Here is a 9,826-nt window from a genome sequence, read left to right as displayed (position 1 = left end):
AGTAACATGCACCAACATCTGGCAGACAGGCTACCTATTGGAATATTGTAATAGTACAAGCAATTTTTTCTTAACAAATATTCTTGATCCCAAAGGGTTGAAGCATTTGTTCAAGGTAGCCACTACAAAAAAACAATGTTATAGCAATGGATTTTTGTGACGAGATTTGCATAAAATCCCTGCAAAATAGTTTTGCCATGGATAAATGCAACGGAAACTTTTCTGTTGCTAGAGATATACTACTGCTATAGTTCCATTGATTTTCTGTCCGTGGAAAAATTTGCAGCAGATAATTGTATGTTTTAATAAACCGTTGCAAATTATGTTGCCAAAGTTTTGACTTTTAATGAATTTTGCAACGATATTTGCAATTAGTTTTTCAATATTTTGCAACGACTTAGTGATAATATTTCTGGTCCAAAATTTGCAGTAATTTCATTGCAATGATATTTTGCAACAAAATTTCGTTTACGTAATTGCAATGCATTATTTGCAAATAACAATCGTTGCAAATTGTGCAGCGAACTTCAATCTGTTGTACATTTTGCAACAGATTTTGCAACAATAGTTTTTGCTAAAAAATCCGTAGCAAATGTTTATTATAAATTTTTCAATAAAACTTATATTTAATTTACAACTAACAATTTATAAAATTCAAACATAACGAAAAATTTAATCAAAATCAAATATAAAAAGATAATTCAGTACATGTCCACTAAACAAAAATTTAAAAGTTTCAAATATCCAATATGCAATATGTGGGGTCATCATCATTTTCACAATCATCTAAAGATGGTTGACCAGATCGGGATGGTGGGTCATTGTCACTGGAGTCATCTTCTGATCATTCACATATTCCAACGTCATACCAAATTTATTTGCGAATTGCGTGTACTTGATTTTCCGACTCATTAAAAAAAATATTAAATTGAGTAAAAATCTACTATAATCTAAAAAATAAAAGTAAACTCTTACAGTTTACCAACTTTCATTTGTGATTTGAAATAGAAGCAAAACAACCTCGAGAGATGGTAGATATAGATGCAATATTTTTTTTGGCGATTTGTCTTATTAATTTGTGAGATAGCCTGAAACTTCTAATCGGTCCACACACTTGCAACCCCCCACACCCACCCCCCAAACTTCATCGAACATTCGATCGACTTTCTTATTTTTTCTTCCTACATCACCCCATTACCTCCCTAGTCCATTTTTTGATCTTAAAACTAAGATTACTGCAAATTTGGGCTGCATCAATTGGACTCCATGTGTAGTGTGCCTACAAGGTATAATACATCAATATGATAACATAACCAAAATTTTAATTAATAACAAAATAAACTAAAAATTAAAAATTTAAATCTTACACTAAAGGTTCGAATCCAAAAATCCTTAATCTCTTGTGGAATATCTTTGAAGCAAGGCCATGCTCCTAAATAGTAGCCTGTAATAAGGGGCGTAATGATCTTCATTACATCTGAATCCCTACAAAGTAACAAATAAATAATTACTAATAACAAATATAATATAAGACTTATAAAACTTTTACAAACAATCCAACATTTAAATTATCTTACTAGATGAACTTCGGGGTAATGATATTTGATGGAGTAGTTATCGAAGGGGCAATGTTTGATGCAACTTCATATATGGATGTAGATGGTGGCGGTCGTGGCGGTGCTGCTAATGAGGATACTGCAGCTGATGGTGATGGTGATGGAGCTACATGCGGAGGGGATGAGGAGGGTGTTTCTCGGGCTATAGGAGAAGGTGGAATAGGTTGTGGAGTAGATGACATTGCAATCCTATAACCCCTACCTCCCCTAGTCCTCCATATACCATATCTACATAAATAGAATAAATAAAAATAAAAAAAACTAACTTGAGTCTTATTAGTTTAGTTGTATCATTTAAGTTCATAGTTAGCTTACTTAAATTAGTTTAATTGAAACATTTAGTTTGAGTTAACTAAGTTGAAATAGTTTATAAAAAAATAATTGAACTCAAAATCTTTTCTGGAGATATCCATTTTCCTGGAGAGACATATAAGATATCCCGACATAGTGGCTTTTTGGTACCACCAGAAATAGGAAAACAAAATTGCAAGGAATCCAAAAAATGCACCAAGTAAGAACTTCGTTTTTATGTTTTCTTTTTTTCAAGTTTTTAAATTCTTAGTTAAGTTAGTTTAATTGAAACTTTTGAATTCATGGTTAGCTCAGTTAAATTAGTCTCATTTCAGCTTTTAAACTAGAAATTAACTTGGTTAAATTAATTTAGTTGAAACTTTACAGTTCATAGTTAGCTTAGTTAGATTAGTTTAATTAAAACTATTAAGTTGATACTTACCTAAGTGAAATTAGTTTAGTTGAAGCTTTTAAGTTGATAGTTAACTTAGCTAAATTAGTTTAGTTGTAACTTTAAAGTTCATAATTAGTTTAGTTAAATTATTTTGATTGAAGCTTTTAAGTTGATAGTTAACTAAGTTAAATTAGTTTAGTTGAAACTTTTAAGTTGATAAGAAACCTGGCTAAATTAGCTTAATTGAACCTTCTAAGTTGATAGGTAACTTAGCTAAACTAGTTTAATTCTAACTCGACAACATCCCATAAGCTGGAAAGTCAGTAACAGTCCACATGAGTGCCTCATCATGAATTTTTTTTTCTAGATGCATCATACGTTGTGCACCTACTTACCACAATTATATCAACTCCTCAATCAAAGGCTGCAAGTATACATCAAATGTTGTTTGGGATTAGCAGTACCAGGAATAACTAATGATAAAAACATATACTCAAATTTCATACACATTTCTAGAGGAATGTTGTATGGTGTAATGATAACTAGCCGACAAGAATTCTCATATTGTCAATGAGGGGCAGAACCATCAGAAACATTCATATGTTTTGTTTAATTTTATTACTGCAAATGAACTACTTGTGGGACTGTGACGATGAGTCCATGTTTGGGGTCTTCTACATGTGGGATTGAAAAGTACTTTTGAAAGACTTTTTTCGTTGCCCAGTCCAGCCTGATCAGGCCACTCTAGCTGGAAAACGAGGTGCGGCTCCAGCTCCAGGCGTATTGGGCCAGCGAGGACTTCCAACAGAAGTTCTTGAAGAATAAGGCAAACCCCACGGCATCCTCGAATGTGTACCGGGGGGTCTCCTCAGTCGGCATGCACAAGAGAAAGTTGGTAAGTAAATACGATGCTTTATCATTATTTTTAAAAATTGATGTTAACTATTTTTTTCTTCTATAGGAGACAGAGCACGATCGACCATCCAAGCAGATGGAATTATCCGAGCGGTGCTATAAAGAAAAAGAGGACGACGGCTGGAGCGGGCCAAGGGCGATGGAGGTGGCGGTAAGTACCTAAATTATTACTTTTAATTTTTTTTAATAATTAATTATTCATTAAAAACGCTAATAATTTTGTTTGTTTTGCAGGAGACGTTCTAGAAGATGCTAGAGGATTGTCAGCCTCAGCCCACAGCTGAGGACCACGACGCCCTCGCCGAATCGGAGGCTTTAGTGGTAATGACAGAGCAACAGATGTGGCTGGCTGCAATCAGGGGCAAGAACAAGGACTGAGTATTCAGCCTTGGTTCTGAGGGTCACATCTTCAGTAGCACATTCACATTACCATCGCCACCCCCACAAACACCACCACCATCACCACCGCCACCGTCAAATCCGACCATGGAGGATCGCATTGGTCGCCTTGAGCTCATGATGGCCGAAACCCGCCCATGGAAAATTAATCTATCCATTCCAAAACCCGCCCCTAACCGTTTCAATCGAAAAATAAAAAATTGAATAAATTCAGCATTAGGACCGATTTTCAAAAACAGTTACAATTACCATTCATATATTTCTGTAACGCCGATTGCAAAGACATATTTTTATCCATTCCAAGACCATTCCAAAATTAGCTCCAAATTTGTATCCTGAAAATCGTTCCAACGACAAAAAAAAAAAAAATAACCGTTCAGAAATCAAACCCAAATCCCGTCTTTTTTTATAGTGTAAGCTCTTTAAAGTAAAGTATGGAGTTGCTAACTTATTTCTAAAATTTTAAATATTTTCTTCAAATTATTTAAAAATTTATCATTACTAACATCTTTTAAGCTCCATAATCTTATTTTATCTAAACACTTCATAAATTATTAAAATAAATTCTACATTTTATAAGATATATAAGTTAATAAAATCTTTTAAATAAATTTAGCAAAATAGCAATTACTAAATTTAGGAATACAAAATCATTTTCCGCTTGTGTATATATATGTTACAAAAGGAATAAAATATTATTATGTAATAAGATATATGCCAAATTAGCAAGATGAAAATAATGAAGTCATATCTTTATCTTATTGTTCTTTTATTCTCTAAACAATTTCACTAGACCAATTTAAATCAAATACATTTGAAAATTTCAATTACAAATATTTGGAAGGCTCTCAATAAATAAACATAAATGAGTGGTTCCTCATAAACTTCTAATTTGTCATATTTTAGTGGACAAACTTAAACGTTCCGTTTGCATCCCAACTTATATATTTTGCTATAAACAAAGCACAAAGAAGTAATTAAATAAAAAGAAAACCCTCTACTTTCTATATATATAACTTTTTGTTAATCTTGAAAGGAGGTAGCAAGCATGGCAAGGATGCAGGTGGTGAGCTTCTTGATGCTATTTCTTGTGGTAACCACTTTTCTCCCAACAACAATTGAGGGCAGAACCATCAATTTTGAATTTCCTGCACATGGTGACCCCAATAAGAAGGTGACCGCAGTCCATGAAAATTCTGGCTCAAGAGGCCCAACCCCTGCAAATTCTTACCAAAGAGGTTGCTCGCCGATCCATCGTTGCCGGTCTGAAAAACATCTATGAGTATGATGGGTTGTGACGTGAGAAAATCATTCGATCTGAAAAACATCTATGAGTATGACGGGTTGTGACGTGATATTGGCGATATCATCATTGTAAGAGAGCAAGTCATTTACTTGTATATATTTATCCTACAAACAGGATAATTATCTAAATTTTTTATTTAAAATCAATAATATATTTCTTCTTATTCGATTCATGCATTTTCTTTTTCTTTTTTCATTGGTCGCGCCACGCTCCACACCCGCAATCATTTTTTCGGTTGTTTGTTATCAAAAAATAAAATTAATATGTAATCAAATGTTTGAAAAAGTAAGAAGCGAATGTTTGTTAATTTTTTAGCTATAAATTTTAGTATAAAATTAGGGATTTCAAATCCCTGATAAGAATCATGTGATTTGTTTGGATAATTCAGTATGGCAAAGTATTTTAAATTTTTCAACTCTTATTTTGAATTTTATTTTGTAAAATATTGATGAATTTTAATTTTTTTTTATATAAAATTATCTGAAATCAGTTCACCAATTTTCTTTTTTTTTTTTTTTTAAATTCAAATCTTTTCATCCAAATATAAAAGTTGTGTAAAATGCTTTCTAGCTATTAGATCAGGGTATTTTTGGAATTTAGCGAATCCTATGCCAGGGGAACTAAATGGAAATATTGTTAAACATTTTTTTGACCATATAAGATCAGCATATAATTGGATAACCTAAACAGGTCGAGTAGTCCAATGAATCAATTAGTTCCGTTATTTGCTATTGTTTTTGTATGTGAGGTTAAATTATTAATTATAATTAAAAATTATGATGAATATAAAAAAATATAATTTAGTCCTATAAGTTAAAACGGGTGGCAATTTTGGTCTTGTTCAAATTAAAATTTGTAATTTGATCCTATAACGTTAAAAATTATAGTGATTTTAGTACTTTCCAACCATTTGGCGAAAAATTTTATGTCATCAGTGATGTCGGCACTTAAATTATGGCTTTCGGTGAATTTGATATTTTGACGGTCCAAATTGAAACTTTTAATTATAATTTTGGTCCTATATCTTTACGGGTTGGCAATTTGGTCCTTTAATGGATATAGCGATTTTAATCCTCTATCTTTCAAAATAGCAGCAATTTTGATCCTTAAGTACAATTTGACCATTTTCACCTTTTATGATAAAAGTTGATCATCCTATCACATGCTCTTAATCAGACCTAACATATTTTTGAAATAAAATTAAGCCTCTATATATTTCATACCCTATTTTGACCTCCGGTTTCGAACTCTCGATTTTATAGATTTCTTCTAACCACACTACTACAATAGATGGTTAACAAGTACTTGGCTCATTCAACAACAAATGTAGTAAGATGTCTACAATGAACCAAGATCCGGGATGGAATACCAGTAAGGAGAGATTAATCGAGTAAATTTTTGAAACACTACCAATATGTTTGGGTTTATTTTTAACTTGTTTTGGTGTGTTCTGTGGAGATAGAGAGAAAAATAAAGATAAATACGTATGTGTTAGAGATAGTGTGTATGTTTGGATTTATTCTTGGAGATAATATAAAATAAGGACAAAATGCATAAAACCCTCCTATGTTTTAGAAAATATGCAAAAAACACCCTCTTGTTTTCATAATAGGCTAAAAACCCCCTCCTATTTTGTTTTAGTCAGCAAAAAATCCCCATTCTGTTAGCAACTAACGGGAAGTGGAGGAGACGCGCGTCTGCTGCGTTTAGTAGTCATTTTTTGCAGTTTAGGTTCATATTTAATGACACTTTGGACTAAAATACCGTTTTATAGGTCTATATAACATACAAAGGGCTTTTTGGCTTATTTTGTGTGTTTCTTTTGTCATTTCTCACCTTAAAAAACAAGTATTAAATTTTGCCATATTAAATTTAAATTAAAATATTAAATTATATTTAATTTTTTTAATATTAAATATTAAACTAAATTATATTTAAATTCAAATAATTTTATAATTGGTTAATTATTAAATCTAAAATTATTTTTAATTAATTAAAATATATATTTAATTACAATAATTATTATTATAATTAGTATTAATTAGCCAAAATATTTAATTATTATCATTATTTATATTCTTAATTAACTAAAATATATTTTAATTAATATAATCAAAATTAATTAAAAAATTAAAAAAAAGAAAGAAAAACTGCAATTTCGCCCCTTTTTCGCTGAAAACTTGTCGTCCGAACGAATTTCCTACGGCCAATGGTACCATTCGAATCCTCTCTTCAAGACGAACATTTACATACCTTCAATTTGAATTTTCGTCAATCATAGAGAGTGGGCTCAAGTCACGACCATCGAACATGTTTGTGTGGGGGGGGGGGGGGAGCCGGGGTTGTGGGGTGGGGTAGTTATTTTTTTTTAAAATATATAATAATAATATACTTTTAAATTTTTAAATTATTTATATATAATATAAGTTAAATAATTTGTTGAATCAAGACCTTTTATTTTTTTAAAATCTAACGGTTGAGATTAATTTATTAGATCTAACGATCAGTATTTGATCAAAGAAAATCAAACGGTCATGAAAATAAGAAAAATAATATATAATATGTAAGGGTATAACGGTCATTTTCTAAAAAATTTAACACCGGTAGTTGGATTTAACGGAGAGGGAAAATTGAGTTGAGTTTTACAAAACACAGAGGGGCTGTTAACCTATTCTTACAACAAGAGTTTTTTTTTGCAGACTTTTTAAAACACAGGGGGTTTTATGCATTTTGTCCTATAAAATAAGTATGGTATGTTTGATGTTGTTTAGTGGGAGACAAAAAATGCTGTTCATTGTCACATCATGTCTCTTTTATATATATTTATATATATGTATGAGTATGTATATAATTTTTTTAGTTGTATGTCCTATAATTGGTGTAGACTTTTGTTGACCAAAAACAAATGAGGCACTGTTTCAAAACATCTCAAAACACCACCAAAACTTCCAAAACAAATCAACGCAAACATTTACCATGTTTTTCGAGATGGGCCAAAAATAAAACCAAACACTATATAACTTTTTGGTGATAACATTTTACAGTAACTATTGTTGTTCCAATATACTGATACCTTGTCTGCTAGCAAATTCATGTTTTGTGCTTAAAGTTTGGATCTTTTTGTCAGTTGGGCTTATATGATTTCAATCTAAGAACACGAAAAGGGTGCTGGTCAACAATATATAATAGTATTGGTAAGTGTGGCACATCACACAATCAGTCCAAGCACTGTATTATCCAACTCATCACGATTCAGCCTTGAGATTATATTCATGCAGTCTTTTCTCAAGATGACATTCTGTTAGCCCTCCTATACGCCAAACAAACACCTCATGATCTACCCCAACATTCAGCCCGACCAGCACCAGCAGCATGGATAAAACAACAAGTCCTCTAAGCTAAAAACACAACCTCAAAATTCTTGGCGACAGTTTGAGAAACAGCAACGTCAAAGTTGATTTTGACAAACTCGCTAGGAGGAGCATGCCAACGAGATTTGTTACGCTGGGGCGATGTCAAAGGAACTAGTCTAGCACTAAACTCTTTAAATTCGGAAAAACATATGTTAGCCAAAAGCACGATAACCGAAACCTGTTGGCCTTTTCCTTCCTTTAGCAACTTGTTTTATTCTTCCAAATTGCCCAACAGATCAGCAGAAACCAGTCTGATTCTTTCGGGGACAAGGTAGTGCAGGCTAGATGTGCAAGCAACTATATCTCGCAGAAACGATCCTCCACGATAGAAAGGATAATGCGACTTGTCAGCCGCATGAGCAGGTAACTAAGATGTGATCAGGAGACTCACCAGCTCGGGTACAAAGGCGGCAGTGATCAGAGACCTCAACTCTACTACTCACCAGTTGTTCAAAGTCGGCAGAGCACATGATTTCCAGCTGAATATCTTCACTTTATTAGGAACTTTGCTATGCCAATCCGAAGGAAATCCGCCCAACGAGGAAGGTGCACCTGATTTTGAAAGTTTACATTCAAGATGGTGGCCGTTGTTCACCGTCAAACAGCCTCTGGAGTCCGAGTGCCAAATTAGTCTATCATGTCTGCCAGGGGAGTAGCTAGAATCAGTCAAGAATCCGATGGGTGGAAAAGCTCAGAGATAATGCTCTGAATTCCCTTCTTTAGGATCATGATCAATGAGTGAAGAAACTTTCAGCTCTGCTGGAGAGTTAGACATCCGAATAGCGGGTGCTACACAATAGGCCACGCCTGTTTGGCTAACAAGGCATCATTAAAAGTTATGAGCTGCCGAAACCCCAAGCCACCAGCACCTTTACGCCTCCAGCAAATCCAATGAGTCCGGTGATCTCTTTTGTTATTTCACTGAAAATTACTACTTTAACCATGCTGATTTAAAGAAAAAGACGTATGAAAATAATTTTAAATTCGAGAATGGGTAAAGTAAATCATTCATAGGGCATATTGGTCCGTAAAAAATATTTTCGAAAATTCTAAGATATATCAGTATGGATTTTTTTTTTTTTTTTTTTTGCATTATACATATATTATAGGTACTGTGTTATACACAAAACAAGTTACTGCCAATATTTTGTTAAAATTATATAGAAAATTTGTATTTTTTTGGCCTTTTCTCTCTTGAAACTTGAAAAAAAAAAATGGATGCATTAGACCAAATCTTGAAAAGGGAGAAAAATTATTATTTTTCCCCTTCCAATGAAAATTTCCACCAATTTTAACGACTTTACTAGAGGAAAGACCAAAAATGCCGAAAGATATAATAGTTTGAAAACTAAAACTGTAACCTCAAATTATTTGAGGACTAAAAATGCATAAGTTATTGTTTATGAGGATCAAAATTGCAATTATCCCAACTTTGATCATTTTAAAAAAATTTAGGGACCAAAATTGATGAGGTTAGAACATGGGATACTAA

The sequence above is a fragment of the Sesamum indicum genome, linkage group LG8 (assembly GCF_000512975.1).
Source record: "Sesamum indicum cultivar Zhongzhi No. 13 linkage group LG8, S_indicum_v1.0, whole genome shotgun sequence".
NCBI classification, from domain to species: Eukaryota; Viridiplantae; Streptophyta; class Magnoliopsida; order Lamiales; family Pedaliaceae; genus Sesamum; species Sesamum indicum.
The sequence above is the reverse complement of the archived record's forward strand: the minus strand, read 5'-3'. Positions refer to the sequence as shown.